Consider the following 16,385-nt stretch of genomic DNA (forward strand, 5'->3'; position numbering starts at 1 on the left):
GAGAGTCTGTCTATTCCTCTCTACTTAGGTTTAAGAAAATTGGAAAGGAAAATTATTTTGATTTATTGACCTCTGAAAATACATATTCCCCAATGATTTAAAAATTGGTACCTAACATCTTATTTTTAGCTCACGTGGTTAAAATGTTTTACAAACGCAATGATAAAATATTCAAAGGAAAGTTATACTGCAAAGTTACATGATATATACTGTGCTTCTCAAGGAGTGGTGTAATTCAAATTATTTATATTATTTTACACTTGGAAATCATCTGTGATGTTTTTGACTGTATCTCCTGTCTCAAGGAAGCTGATAATTAACAATTTCAAATGATCTATTAAAATGGAAATAAACTCAGAAGCAACAGATCTTCCAAAGCATTGTCTAGGTTACTTTTTAATACTGTCACATTTTAAAAAGTATGTTTAAACTAAGAAATAATGTAGCAGTTCTATGTTTTAGATACAATTTGAATTATTTGAATTTAGCTCCAAATATTAATATCACTAATATTATTTTAAATTATGTAAAACAAAGAAATGTATAGTCTTTTCGGAATCTCAAAAAAGGTTTGGGGCTTCTGGATGGCTCAGTCAGTTAAGCATCTGACTACAGCTCTGGTTATGATCTCACAGTTCGTGAGTTCAAGCCCTATATCAGGCTCTCCACTGTCAGCACAGAGCCTCCTTTGGGATCCTCTGTCTCCCTCTCTCTCTGTCTACCCCTCCCCTGTGTGTTCTCTCAAAAATAAATAAACATAAAACAAAGAAATAGTCTAATGCACTTTAGTTAATTTTTATCACAAAGGATATACTATAATTTAATTGTAAATATTATGACATAATAATATGAATCCCAGTGGCTTGGAACAGCAACTAAATTAACATGTTGTTTAATTGAACCAGTATATCAATTCACGTTAGACCTACAAATATACCAGGGCTTCTAATAGATTTCAGTGACGAATCTAGTATATACAAGTTTTTCATATTTCACAGAGATAATATTTTACAATTTTGATCATAATTTAAATCAACTATGGCAAAGTGTTGAATCTCTCTGGATGGTACTCTAAAAATGACCAGTAATAACTGAACTTCCATAAAAGGTCATTTATAAGATCTATTATCTGTTGAAACCTGTATTCTAAAAAAGTTAAATATAATATGTATGATGTTTATAAAGTATCTTACTACTTTTAATTGGCATATAATGAGAGTATTTGTTATTCACAAATATGCAGAAGTATGTAATGGGTTTTATTTATTTTTAATTTTGTTTTGTTTTTTAAAATTTCTTTTCCCTGTTACTTTTATATCATTACATCATGGTACTGTATTATTTTACTTAGTGGACTTCAATATTCATTATGAACAATTTTTCTCTGTCTTTATATACATACATACATACCCTCCCACACCACACCACTGGTGTGGTATCTGTATGTGTACCATATATGAAGATATGTATCCTATATGTATATGATATATGTATATATAATATATATGATAAAAATACCAAAACATGTTATTGAGTGTCATATGTTATAGCATTTGTCATACAAAAACTTTCACCATATTTAAAAACATTAAACTTACAATGAGGTACGCTGGACCAAGCAGAATATTCTGGATCTTTCTAATAATTATTTTTATAAAAATAAAAAAAAATCTAAGGGTTAAAAGTTTTGAAGTGAAGATTTTATTTTAGGCTTAATCATTGGCACAGTTTATAGAAATGTACATTCCTTTCTTTCATCCTGTACATAAGTATTTATCAGAGTCATGCAAATGCTCTACACAGCAGTAAAAAGATGGAAGCCAGTGACCAAATGGAGTGAAATTTTTAAAGACTAATGTCCCTCTTATAGGAAAAATGTATAAAATTATTTGTACACTCTGATTCCAACTATAAAATCAGGACATAGGAAAAAATGGAAAGAAACATCAAAATAACAGTGGTGATAACTGTATCTAGTTCATAGCTATTAATACTATATATTTTGAATTGAAAAACTCTTCAGGGTAAAGACTTGGTTCATTTTTCTTTTTATGGTACACAAGGAATTAGATAAATAAGTCACATTTGCTTGAAACTATTCTAACATCCCTGAATATGTGTGAGTTTTCCAGACTTTCATAAGCTTGTGCATGTACGATCCACTTTAATATTAGAACCGCCATTGTGCATGAGAGAGTTAATGAGGGTATCTTCACCTCACCCCACAGCCCATTCTTTAAGAAAGCAGTACAATTCTTCCTGAGAGAAATACAGATTCCAATGTTTCCTATACTGGCTGAAAAGACCCACAGATATTACATTTACACAGCATACACCATGACAAAGAGAGAGATTTTTAGTACTCTTCAAGAACGGTAGAAATGACAGCAGTTCAACAAAACTGCTGTTCCTCGCTTGGTCCCCAGTAAACTTAGTGGTTGTTCTTAATTCATCAGGCTGCTCTTCCTGACCTTGCTTAGAGCCTCAAGAGTTCACGTAACTCCCAATAGTGTCTTATTAGTCTAGGGAATAGCTTGGCATTAGTTAGTAACAATCAAGTGAAGAAAAATAGCTAGAACTGTCCTACCACAATGGTAAGAGAGTTTTAAAATGAAACCCTGAAACTATTTTCAAATCTTTGATCAAAATACATAATAGAAGCTACCCAGTTGTGCCATGAAATGGCTCTTGTCTAGCCTGGTTGAATTAGCTACATGGGAGAAAATCTGCGCGCTCTGGGATCAGCACAAATATATGCATTTGAAAAATGATTTTAAAAATATGTTCAAATTAAAATGCTTGACATTTCTAGTCTGAATAATAATGATAGAGTACCTAAAGCTGTTATATAAAATACTGTTTCATTACATAGGGGAAAAATGATGTAAATACACATAAAAATTATCTATCATCTATCCAAATATATATGCCTGAAATAAGATAATATACAATTGTGGCAAAGAAGTTCAACTATTATGTTGGAAAATCCGAGCTCCATAAAAGTAATAAACTACACACTATAGACAAACTGATAGCAAAGACAAAAGAAAAATCAATTAAATAAAATCACTCAAACAATGGAAAAATACTATCATTTGTTCCATTTTGTAATGTAAATATGTAACTAGGAAATGGATTCTATATGTTCCTAATGGTCTGTTGTATTTTCCACATTTACTGTGCTCATTTTCCATTAAAACCCTGTGTATATATCCCAATTGTATGTTCCTTTGAGCTCCTTTTCTAAATCTTCATCTTTTCTATAGAACAAAGTTAGAATACAAGAAACACAGATATTACGTATGCTAAAGTATTACTAACACTTATTTAAATATTTAAGACTGTTGTGTAATATATTTATCAGGTGATGTTGACTTATGCATCCTGCAAGATTACTTTTACATTTTATAGTGAAAGTCTCTCTTGAGAGATTTGTTAATTACTTTCCTCAGAATCAGTGTATGCTCTCACCATAATACAGGGTGGGGATTTTTCTGGGATTAGGAACAAACACTTCAACCTATAAAATAACTAAATTATGGTATAAAAGTAATAACCAATATTCATCCTGAATTAATTTCAGGCTAATTGGAATTCCAACAGGCTGCCCGGGAGCAGTTTCACCCCTACCTCTGCCCGATCCTCTGGGGTTGCCAGAGGAAGCTCTGTGAGTTAGCACTGAAGCCCTTCTCCATGCTACCTCCCTTACCTCTCACCCCAGACCACTATAGAAACACTTCAATTTTGGAGGTACCAATGGTTGTGAGGAGAAAAGGCGGCTGAGGGTTCCCATGATTCAGCACTTTAATACCTGTCTGCCGTTGGACAGGATAAAACATCGGAGTCGCTGAGATGTGGAACACTTGTGACTTCATGACTTCCTCAAAGTCAGTTGTATATTTAAATTGATAAAAAAAATGGTACAGAAGTCAGTTACACAGTGATCATCTTCCTGCTAACTGCTACCACACTGAAGGGCGGTTTTCATCACTGTAATGAAAACTTTGGCAGTTTGTGTGGGTCTGTCATCATCTTTCACCCACCATGATATTCTCATGATTTAACTCAAGATTTTCACTGTTCCCATTGGTTTGGACCGTTTTATCCAACAGCAGCTACTAGCACCCATTTTATTGTGATCTGTGGGTAAGAGGGCCATCATGAAGACTCATGACTGTATTCTAATAATACAGTAAACCAAACAGTTAAATGGCTGCACACAACCAAAATCTAATGAATGCTATCTTTATGTCTTTTATCAGTTGTTCTGGGACTTTTGGATACATTTTTCCTTTGTACATACACCCGTTGTAGCAGATAGCTCTGGTTATCTACATAACACTAATTCCCACTTTTTCCTTTCAGGGCCCTGATGAGTTTGAGACATCAATGTATCCAGAAGAAAAGAAGGAGCCTCGAATCTAAAGGGCATCCTGGAGCCCCTATATTAGCCCCATGGCTTCCTGTAATGTCGGACAAGTAAATATGCTTCTGTTCAAGCCACTGTAGTAGGATCTTCTATTACTTGCACACAAATTCTGAACTAACACGCTGTTTTTAAACATGATTTAGTGTCACTCTGTGATATTTTAGAATAGTATATGTGCCCCACTTGAATAAAGAGGGAATTCACATATTCATATTTTTATTCACATGCTTAGTATATGCCTCTTTAAGCAATCAAAAGAAAAATACCCAAATGTACACTTGAAAAAAATCAAAACTGTTGAAACAGGCTTAACTAAGAATGGCTACTTTGATACACAGCTGTAAGTTCAAAAAGGCTATCCTGTAAGTATGCACATAGGTTATTTATACACATGTCTGTAAATAAGGGTCTATATATTTATTTCCACAGAACCATTAGGTCCTACCTCTTGGTGAAGACACCAATATTTCATTAACATGTATTACCCTCCGCAACGAAAGAAAGAAAGAAAGAAAGAAAGAAAGAAAATGAAAGACTATTTCCAGGATTGACAACACTGGGCATCCTATATTCAGACAACATAGGCCATGTTGACCAACATTTTCTAAGGCGTAGTGTTTAATAAAAAAAAAATATTTTATTATGAAAGATTCCAAGCATACACAGAAGTAAACAGTATAATGAAATAAGTTCCCATGTATCCATCACCCATTTTTAGCAATAATCATTTCATGATCAGTTATGTTTCATTTCTACCCAGTCTACTTCCATTCCCCGACCCACCCAGGTCATTATGAAGCAGCTCCATACATCCCATTGTTCTTAACCGTAAGCATCTCAGTATGCATATCTAAAACATAAGGCTTTTTTTTTAAGTTTCTTATCAGAAAAACTTTTATTATCAAGGGATGGAAGTTTCTGTCATTGTTTTTTGTTGCTATTACCCAGCTGTTAGATCCTAAATCTTTGTCATAAGGTTCTGGTTACCACTGAGGATCTTTAAGCTCCAAATATTATGCTGCTATAGTGGCTTACGTCTAACTATTGCAACCATAATTTATGAACTAGAAAGAGGGACAATTTTCCTGAAGAAAAAATGTTTTTATGAGTGGAAGTCTGGGAGATCTAGTTTAGATTCTAAAAGTAGCTAAAATTTCTGTGATACTTCTATTATTTATGTATCAAAACAAAAGCATGATTAAAATCTGAATCACCTCAGAAAATCTACAGTGATACGTCCTAAAACAGTAACAGAGAATGGCAAAATTTGCTGACAGAAATACAGGTGCTCGAGTTCAAGAACACAGCAGTCATTAAATCTGTTTTTGAAGATGTCATTCCTTAAAAGATAGTATGTGATTTGATGAGAGTTTAGAGTTTCTTTATATGATGTTTTTCTAATTAAAAGATGCAAATTTGTGGTAATAAAAAATTACATGCCGGGGCACTTGGGTGGCTCAGTCAGTTAAGCATTAGGTTATGATGTGGTTTCTGGGTTCGCGTCCCACATCAGGCTCTATGCTGAAAGCTCCGAGCCTGGAGCCTGCTTCAGATTCTGTGTCCCCCGCTCTCTCTGTCCCTCCCCTGCTTTCTCTCTCTCTCTCTCTCTCTCAAAAAAAAAAAAACACTTAAAAAAGTTATATGCATAAAAATGTATGGTTTAAACAATATTTTAAATAATATGGTCCATGGATTATCTATATCAGAATCACTTGGTATTGTTCCTAAGAAATCAAATTCAAAAGACACACTTAAAACTTATTTAGAATCTCTGGGCATCTGGCTGGTTCAGTCAGTAGAGCATGTGACCCTTGATCTCAGGGTTGTAAGTTTGAGCCCCATGCTGAGTGTAGAGATTACTTAAAATATAAAATAAAATCTTCAAAAAATAACTTATTTAGAAATCTCAATTGCTGAGAGTCAGATTCAGGATTCTCATTTAAAATAATTTATTCTAGAGATTCTTGTACTCACTTTTATTCAAGAACCTCTACCATAGTGGACACAGTAGAAACCACAATGTCTTGATTTACAATTTAGAGGTGACTTCTAGCAATAGCTTAAAATGCTCAGTATAAACCTTGGAATTCACATCAAACACTCAAAATCAATTTCTTCCATATTTAATTTTAATGCTAATGTCCCTAGGAAGTAGGAGCCTACTACATTATCATATGTGAGATATTTTCATCCATAATATACTGGTGGCATAATGAGACAAGGTCCTTTGTGATATTGCTCTTTAAATCCATAGTTGTTTTTTTGTTGTTTTTTAAGACAATTATATCCAGTATAATTCATTTGGCTTAAATGAGGGCAAGAACAATAGTGACATTGTAAAATGAGATAACTGGAAAATGAAAAAGAAATTTCCATTTAATGAAACTTAGTATCACTAATAATGTAAAGCTTGCTTGAGATAAATCATCTTAAATAGAAAGAACAAAGCAAAGATGTTTCATTCCATGCGTTGCTGTAAATTGTGGACATAAACATTAAAGACACTGTAAGACTGATAAAGAAAAAACAAAGTTTCTAACAATTATGCATAAAGCATATAAATTAGATATTGGCAAACATGAAAAAAATGACAAGGCATTTAAAAATCATGTTAAAAATGGTTCATCTTAGTTGTATCAAAAATGGTAACACTTTTTTAAATTATCAGTTTGCCAGAGCAGTTTTTTTTTTTTTTTTTTTTTAGCAAGAAATCAAGAAGTTAAAACTAATTCCCAACCAACTGGCTAAACTCTTCAGGAAATATCTTTCTGAATCTATTCAACGCTTCAGTTGAAATAGTCATACATTATTGATTGAGAATTACCATTAAGATTAGATATAGATCTATTCTACTTTAGGATTTTTACAGCATGGCATTATACTAAGTTTTTAGCGGTAGAACACTGTTATACAGACAATATATTGATATTTTTGATTATATGATTTTCATCTAAATAGAGCAAGTGATAAAAAAAATAAAGATGAATAGATACGCTGTGTTGACTTGATAGCATTAATATTCATACTAAACTTTTATACTAAAAGATAATATAAAAGTAAATTGAAAGAGAGACAAACTCTAAATGTGATTGGAAGGACTGTTTGTCTTGGAAAACCTCACAGAATGGAACTATAAGGGTAGATTAAGCACATTAGATTTTATTGTAGAAAATTAAGGATGAATAATATTTAAAGGGGCCAATAAGAAAACAGCTCAAGATATTTACAAGTGACAAAAGATAATAATGTTAGATATAGAATGTCTGGTGGCAATTAGAACATTTTTTAAAAGTTGCCCATCACAAATATTTTCTTTGTGATATATTTATGGCCCACTTTCACACCCCTATAGTACAGATGTAAAATTTTATCTTGTGGTAAAAAGCAGTATTTTCTTCAGCTCTTTCCATACAGTCCAGTATTATGACAAATCCTTCAGAAAATCATATGATATCAGATACATTATATTGCCTCAAAACAAGTTTGACTATATATCCAAATTCTTAATGGTGTTAACTAGATTTACCTCTAGTCTTACTGACTAGCTTACACATCAAGAAGATATAAGAAGTTTCCTGCTGTGTGTTCAATTGTTCTTGAACCAGCCCTGAAACAGTGTCTTAATACAGACAAATAGACAAATACAGACAAATAGACAAATACAGAACAAAATATCCTTGTTCTGAGAGTTGGCACATCTTCTGGAAAGAAATGACCTCATAGAAAAAACAACAAAAATATGTTTCTTTATTATTAATTCAAATTAACAGTCATCTTTCCAGGTAAAAGCAATAATTGTTTCTAAGTTATAGCGAGATTATTTTATCCTTGAAAAGAACAACAAAGCTAAGCTTAACCTTTTAAGATTGAAATAAGATGAATTTTTCTGTGATTATTTTTATGAAACAATCAGAATATGGTTAAAAATAATTTTGTCCCAATCTGGAATGGACTGTCATAGCATTTAAAGCTACACCAACATGACATAATTAATAAGATGGGGGATTTTCACATTTCATTTCCTTAAAACTCAACATACCAAGCTTTATAAATTGTGAGATTAACAATGAATTACCCTTCAGGGTTTACTTTTAATTATTTTCAAAGTAAAAATTAAAATAATCGTTTATATATAGTCAATTAATCTTCAACAAAAGGGGCAAGAATATGAAATGGAAAAAAGACAGTTTCATCAACAAATGCTGTTGGGAAAGCTGGATAGCTACATGCAAAAAAATGAAACTGGACCACTTTCTTACACCATACACAAAAATAAACTCAAAATGGATTAAGGACCTAAATGTGAGGCCTGAAACCATAAACATCCTATAAGAAAACACAGGCAGTAATTTCTCCGACATCTGCCATAACAACATTTCTCTAGACATATCTCTTGAGACAAGGGAAACTAAAGCAAAAATAAACTATTAGGACTACATCAAAATAAAAAGCTTCTACACAGTGAAGGACACAATCAACAAAGCTAAAAGGCAACCTAATGAATAGGAGAAGATGTTCACAAATGCCATATCCAATAAAGGGTTAGTATCCAAATTATACAAAGAATTTATCCAATACAACAATTAAAAAATTAAAATCCAATTAAAAATTGGCAGAAGACATGAACAGACATTTCTCCAAAGAAGACCTACAGATGGCCAACAGATACATGAGAAGATGCTCAACATCACTAATCATCAGGGAAATACAAATCAAACCACAATGAGAAATCACCTCACAGCTGGCTTGGGATTTTATAAAATCAAAAGGACAAGAAACAAGTGTTAGTGAGGATGTGGGGAAAACAGAACCCTTGTGCACTGCTGGTAAGAATGCAAACTAGCACAGCCATTGTGGAAAACAGTATGGAGGTTCCTCAAAAAGTTAAAAATAGAATTATCATATGATCTGGTAATTCCGCTATGAGTATTTACCCAAAGAATACAGTAACACTAATTTGAAAAGATACATGCACCCCTAAGTTTCTTGAACCATTATTTACAATAGCCACATTACAGTAGCAACCCAAGTGTCCGTCAATAGATGAATGGTTAAAGAAGATGTGGTACAGATATACAATGGAATATTACTCAGTCATAAGAAGGATGATATCTTGCCATTTGCAACATGGACCGATCTAAAGAGTACAACGCTAAGTGAAAGAAGTGAGTCAGAGAAAGAGAAATACTACATGATTTCACTCACATATGGAATTTAAGAAACAAAACAAATGAACAAAGACAAAAAGAGGAAAGAAAAAAAAAACAGAACAAACAGGTGGTTACCAAGGGGAGGTGGTAAAATAGGATGTAAAATAGGTGGTCAAATAGGATGGGTAAATAGGTACATGAATTTAAGAGTATACTTATTGTGAAGAGCAGTAGGTAATGTATAGCATTGTTGAATCACTATATTGTACACCAGAAACTAATAACGTTGTATGTTAAGTATGCTGGAATTAAAATTTTTTTAAAAATCAATGTTTAATATATATTCTCGTCCCAATCTAGTTACTAAAAACATTTTGAAGTTCTCTACAATTTTGTAGCTTGTCATCTGGAATTATAAAATGATACTGGGACTTTCTTTATCCAATCCTCTTCCTTTCAGATGCCATACCTGGGACCCCCAAAGGGTTAAAATAACAAGTGTACAGTTTATGTATCTAGTTAGTGGCAGCTCACACTCTTTCCTGGCCAATGCAACTCAAATGAACCAGTGTTTAGTTTGTGGCTATTCTTATTTTTCTTCATACCTAACTTATTTGACTAAATATATGTTTTAGCCATCAATTATTTCTACAAAACTATCAATAACAAAAAGTAAGTTCACAGAAAGAAACTTTTACAAGTAACTGAAGAAGTTTTATTTTTCAGAAGTTTTATTTTTGAAGCATCGTATCCTAATGACCTTTACTTAGTTTTACGCAGAGCAGAAGTAACAGCAAATTTTAGTTATTTAGCAATAACAAATGGGTATAGAAGACAATTTACAAGGCTAAAATGGAGAGTTTATCTTTTTTTAAAAAATACATTTTAAGTTATTTAAAAATATACATTGTTTACTTTTTAAAATAGAAATAAGCCTTTTTCGTTAATAAGCACATAGAACATAAACTTGGAGGATGGGATAACATCCCCTAAGACCTAAGCTATCTATAAACAGTAAGTTGTTCTTGTAAAGCCCTCAGCCTATCAAATGGCCAGAAACACTGCTGGCAGCAGCAGAATCTTATCACTGAAACTCAAATTACTTGCCAACATTTCTGAGGTTACTGGAGGGAAACCATCTCAACAAAAGCATGTTTTTCACTAGGTTTGTGTTCTTGGATGCTTTATCTGTTATATATGAACTTCCTTAAGAGATAGAAGAAATTATATGAGGCCTATTTGATAAGTGCACATAGAATAATAGCCAACTTATGATTGAAAATAAGTTCTTTTAAGTGAGAAGCTACATTTTAAAAAATCTCCAAATGCAGTAATAACTATTTCTTTCCTTTTACAATACTACAGCATGTAGATTTAAATACATTTAATTTTAAGTTGATAGCAACTGCTTTTAAGATAGGGGGAAGACATGGTATTCTTTAATTTAAAATTCTTTTAATTAAAAAAAAACATAAAGGGCATTAAAATACCAGTACTTCACTAATATTTCAAAAGTTGTTGTATTCTTTTAAGAAAACGTCTCTTTTACAGGAGTGACACTCTATTTCTTTGCCCCTGGGAAAACCTCAGAGAACAGAGCATTAAACAAAGGTAGGCTTTATAGGCATTGAGTTAAAATATATTATAAGCATGTCTAATTCACATAGAACAATGCCTTTTGAACAAAAACAAACCCCAAACCACAGGACCATATATCTGTACATGAAGTTTTTATCATAGTCACTGTTTAAATACTAAATCAGTATTTAAAAAAGTAGATCATCACTAAAAAAAAAAAAATTGAATTTTCCAAAGTTGTTCTATCCGAGCTTAAAAGTTCATGATTCAACAAATTATTATTCTATTACTTTTTATCTTATAAAGACAAAAAAGTACTTAACCTTAAGAAAAGTTCAAATACTGTAAGAAAAATCATGCAAATGTACTCACAGTTCTGGAACTGATGACTTTATTGTCACATATAACATATTTGTCATAAAAATTCAACTTCAAAATTACTTCCTAATTGTGATTATTAAATCAATCAGTAATTATCCATGGGAGTGAACATATGAAAAAGTATGAGTATAATTACAAATGATAATTTATATCTAAGTGAAAGTTGTATTTCAATCTTAATAAAACATTTCTCTTATGGAAGTAGATTTTTCCATTTCACTATGTTAATAAAATTCTTTAATCAATAATTATAAATTTTCTATCTCAAAACTTTAGTTTGTCTTAACTGTTTCTTGAAAATGTATTTTTTAGAAAATAAGATTAATCACTAAATTCTAATTCTTCTATCTACCTAAACAAATTTTCAAGTGCTTCATGCAATGTTTTAAAAAATATCTATTCAACTAAAACTTGCAAATTATGTATTCATTAAGTACTACCCTGCTAATTATTTCTATGTTCTTTATATAGTCGAAGAATAAACTTTTTTCACAACTAAACCAATATATAACTTTCACCACTATTCATAATCCCACCCCTCCGCCACGAAAACAAACAAACAAATAAACAAATAAATAAATAAAATAGAAGGTGGTGTAGAGTTTACATTTCAGTGTAAATGGGTACCTTTAACTGTATAATTTTAAAACAGAAAAATTAAAATTCATAATTTTTATCTTAAAAAATCATTAATTATGCCAATTAATATTTGGTTACATTTTCATTTATTCCTCACGCCATTTCTACACTGCTAAGAAGTATAAAAAAGATCATGTTTACATTTAAAGCTAAGAAATCTACAAGTTCTTCTAAAAGATGGGTATTACAATATTTTATTGTAATGTAAGATATTCTTGGAAATTTTCTAAATATTTATTCTGGATGCTTAAATGCAACTTTATAATTTTGGGGGAGGGATACAATTTTATTTGAAAATATTATAGAGGAAAATATTTCAGCCAAGAATTTTGATAGTACTTCACATGATTAAACATGTTCACAACAATGAATGCAAATAAATGTAGGTCCTCTAAACATCTTTTGTGCTCTGATAAATATTTATCCTTGTCTTTTGTGATAAGGTCTATTGTCTGCAGTCTCACCAAGGCAGAAGGCGGGGAGGGACACCTCCCAGAGACTTCAAAAGACCAAGGTTGTGGAATGGGTGTTTCTGTACAGAAAACATTTCATTAAGATCATTTCTGATTTTGAATCTCCCTCTGTGCTGATGAAAAGGAGAGCTGTGAGGAAGAGAACCCCCCCCCCCCACACACACACACACTCCCCAGGCTGTAAACAGGGTAGAACAAACACCCTGCAGCTCCAAACAAGGAAACATGGGCCCCCCTGCTGGCTAGCCCTGGGAGGAAGTTATCTCCCACAGACTTCAGAGATAAGTCCAAGAAAGGGATATAGGTATGAGAATCCCAGGCACCGGGAGAAGGAAGAGGAAACGGAGCTAAACCATTCATCATGATTTAGTTCCACCATTGTGTCATGATGCAGTAGGATTCCTGGGCACAAAATGGCTGTGACTTTGTTTTAGAAATCATGGCTGTTATATTTCCAAAGGGGAGGGGGTGGGGGGCCCTCTAACACTTCTACTACTTTAGCAACTGAATCACGTATCAATAAACTGCATTTGTGCATCAAACGATGAAGATTATGGCTTGTTACTACCTCACATTGATGAAAAACTTTTTTCCACTGAATTTCAAACACTACATTATCATAATAAAGCACTTTATTAAATGGAGTTCTTAATGAAGAAAATAGAATGGAATCCACATGTTCCAAAATGTCAAACACTTGAAAGAAAAAGTGTGGCAGCCCAATTTGTAGTTTTTGAAGCACACTGTTTTCATGGAAATTAGAACGGTGTTCTTAAGGGAAAACCTGACTCATCTCTCATTTGACAGTTCCTTTGCTAAGTTACAGAAAATGAACTTGAAAAACCTGATACATTATGAATCTGTCTAACAATATTTGCTTCCATAGGCTTTTACATATAATCTCTGAATTTTACATATAATCTCTGAATAAGTCCATGCCCACAGCCTTGCACCAAAAAATAATTATAAATCATATTTGATTCATTAGGTCTTCTGACTTATTCCTATTAAGATAAAATAAATAAATGCCAATATTCCAGTGTAGTATAATTACATTAAATAACTCTCTGCAGTAGCTGAGCTTTCCATATTGAAAATACTTCCCTTCTATCCCTTCAGAAACTCCATCAGCAGGTTGTTCTTGTTTCTTTGTGTTGTTGGTTGAAACTTGGGATTTCGACCAAAATTAAATCTTCCTGAGAAACAACATCATTCCCAGTGATATAACAGTGGCCACCAACAGTGGCAGTGGTTTGCTTTGCTTTCCTACTTAATGGAACATAGTTTTTTAGTGAAAATCTAAAGATGGGGTAAAAGTTCAGATAGTTTTTGAAGCTAAAACATTGTCTAAAGAAAAATATAGGAGACAAATGGGTAGTAATGGTTAGAAATTTTATACTTTTCAACCTAAGAATGCATGTTTATTATAAATTGGCTCTATATTTGACTATAAAATAAGGTAGCAGTTAGGCAAAAAGACCAGAGAGTATAAAGTAGCAGAACACAATAAAGGTTTCCTATCAATGAAATACAAGAAAAACAATTATGCCATAAAGGTATAATAAACTTGATTCCCCTGTGGGTGGATAGTGATGTTGTGCAGGAGTTCTGATTCCTAGCTTCTCTATCAGAAAGCAGCAGCAATAATATTCTACTTTCTTTACATTACAGGCTTATGCTGAGAAGGAAAACATATACTATCATCCAGGACCATCAATAACTCATTCCTAAAAATATCTTATCCAGCAGAAAATGATTGTGGTTCTCACTACAACTTGTGTAGAAATACTCTAATTCTTCTCCCTCCCAGACACATAGTTGCGATCTACCTTCTCACGGCTTTTGAATTAGGTACGCCCATATGACTTGTGTTGGCCAATGAAATGTGAGCAGACATGATGCTTTAAAATCAGTGAGTCATTCACTGGTGTCCCTTTCTCTGCTACATCATTTATGATGGTCCTCTATCAGCCTGGGCTCCTCAGAACTGAAACATGCACCGGCCTCGTTCTATAGCACGAGTGAAAAGTAAAAATTTATTCAGAAAAACCAATAAAATGTGGGATATCTCATTACTGCAGAATAACCTAGAAGATTCTCACTCACAAACTATGTAAATTCCAAAAGGTCAAATTTATCAAGGTTCCAAAGGGCTAAAAAAAAAAAATGTAAAATCCCTCTTGCCTACACTTTGCCTTTTAGGCACAAATTTGACAACATCCTCATCTCAATTATGCGTTTTTGATACCTACAAATTCAGCACGTTAGTTTTTTCTATATTTCACTCCTTTTCACAACAGGAAAACTGAATCAAATGGTCAATTAGTATTATTTCTAATTAATTAAACAAATATTGCTACACAGACTAAAAAGCGACACAACCAAATTTTAACTGTTAAAGCAAAACTATATTAAAATTGTATAAAATTTCATTAATAAACTGATGTTCAAAGGAGTAAGTGTGACACAAAAAGGAAAATCTGAGGACATGAACATCAAAGTCCATGTGCAAAGACAGAGAGATGTTAGTCAATGACCATATATCATATACATAAAAATGTTTTGTAAACTGTGACACATCTTATAAAATTAGGCTTTTCAGAAAAATAGGTCTTGTAACCATAAGTAAAACGAAAACTTTGCCTTATCATACTTTGATCAATCTTCATCAATGTTTGTCAGTCTTCCTTCACAATGTACTGTAACTTACAATGTAGATTTGGTTTTATGATGTGTCTTAGTCAAGATGTTTGCCTAAAGGACTGTGGCATATCTACATTTGGCATAAAATTATTTAGAGAATACTTCCTTTTAATTAGAGTGCCTCCGGCATAATTGACACAATTTGAGGCTTTTCAATGTGTTCAAGCTTCATTACTTGTGAATGAATGAATGAATGAATGAATGAATACAAAGAAGACATGTATTCAGTTAAACAATGATAATAGCTATTTTCTAGAACTTACCATATCCAAAGTACTTTGATATGTGCTACAGCAGAGGTTCTCAATGCTGGATTCACGTTTACCGCAGGAGATTTAATAAGTAAAAGTGCTTGAGCCTCACCTAACACCAATTTAATTGGAATCTCTGCAAGGGGGACCTGAGCATTCCCCTCCCCCACCACATAGGTGGATTAGTGGGTCAAATGATAAGTATACGGTTACTCATGAAAAAAAAAAAACAAAAACAAAAAACCTACACCTGTCAAAGTATACAACTTGATCAGTTTTGACACAGGTATACATACAGTGTCAACCCAATCAAGTTTCTTTGTCTATTCCTGAGTATTTTAATAGTCTTCTTGGGTGCTGCAAATGTGCAGCCAGAGTTGAGGCACATAGTGTTAGAGGGGGAGAAAGAGATAACTGAGGATGATCCCTCTCTAGTAGCATAACATCATTTGTGAGAGACTAGCAATTAGATATTTGTAACTAAATATAAGGAAGACTAAAGTCTAAATATAGAAACGAGCACTTTGAAAAATAAGTATAACCTGATGAATGATATATATCTATTTATATTTAAAATCATTTATATTTTATAATATTGTTACAGGACAAAAGATATTCAACATTTGAAATAAAACTTTAAATACTCCTTTCAAAAAACTCTTCATATAGGGGCACCTGGGTGGCTCAGTTGGTTAAGCATCTGACTCTTGATTTCGGCTCAGGTCATGATCTCACGGTTTGTGAATTTGAGCCCCACATGGGTCCCCATGCTGATAGCACA

At 32.7% G+C, this 16,385-nt stretch overlaps 2 long non-coding RNA genes across 2 annotated transcripts in view; one reads left to right on the forward strand and one right to left on the reverse strand.

Moving 5' to 3' along the window:
* LOC123610700 overlaps positions 1-6,038 on the forward strand; it is a 28,327-nt gene extending 22,289 nt beyond the window's left edge. The window contains exon 2 of the long non-coding RNA XR_006718255.1: positions 4,366-6,038. This is a non-coding gene — a long non-coding RNA (uncharacterized LOC123610700). The remainder of the gene's footprint in view (positions 1-4,365) is intronic.
* Positions 1-16,385, reverse strand: part of LOC123610698 — a 392,464-nt gene that overhangs the window by 348,086 nt on the left and 27,993 nt on the right. The window lies entirely within an intron of this gene.

Source organism: Leopardus geoffroyi, chromosome C2, assembly GCF_018350155.1.
Source record: "Leopardus geoffroyi isolate Oge1 chromosome C2, O.geoffroyi_Oge1_pat1.0, whole genome shotgun sequence".
Classification (NCBI taxonomy): domain Eukaryota; kingdom Metazoa; phylum Chordata; class Mammalia; order Carnivora; family Felidae; genus Leopardus; species Leopardus geoffroyi.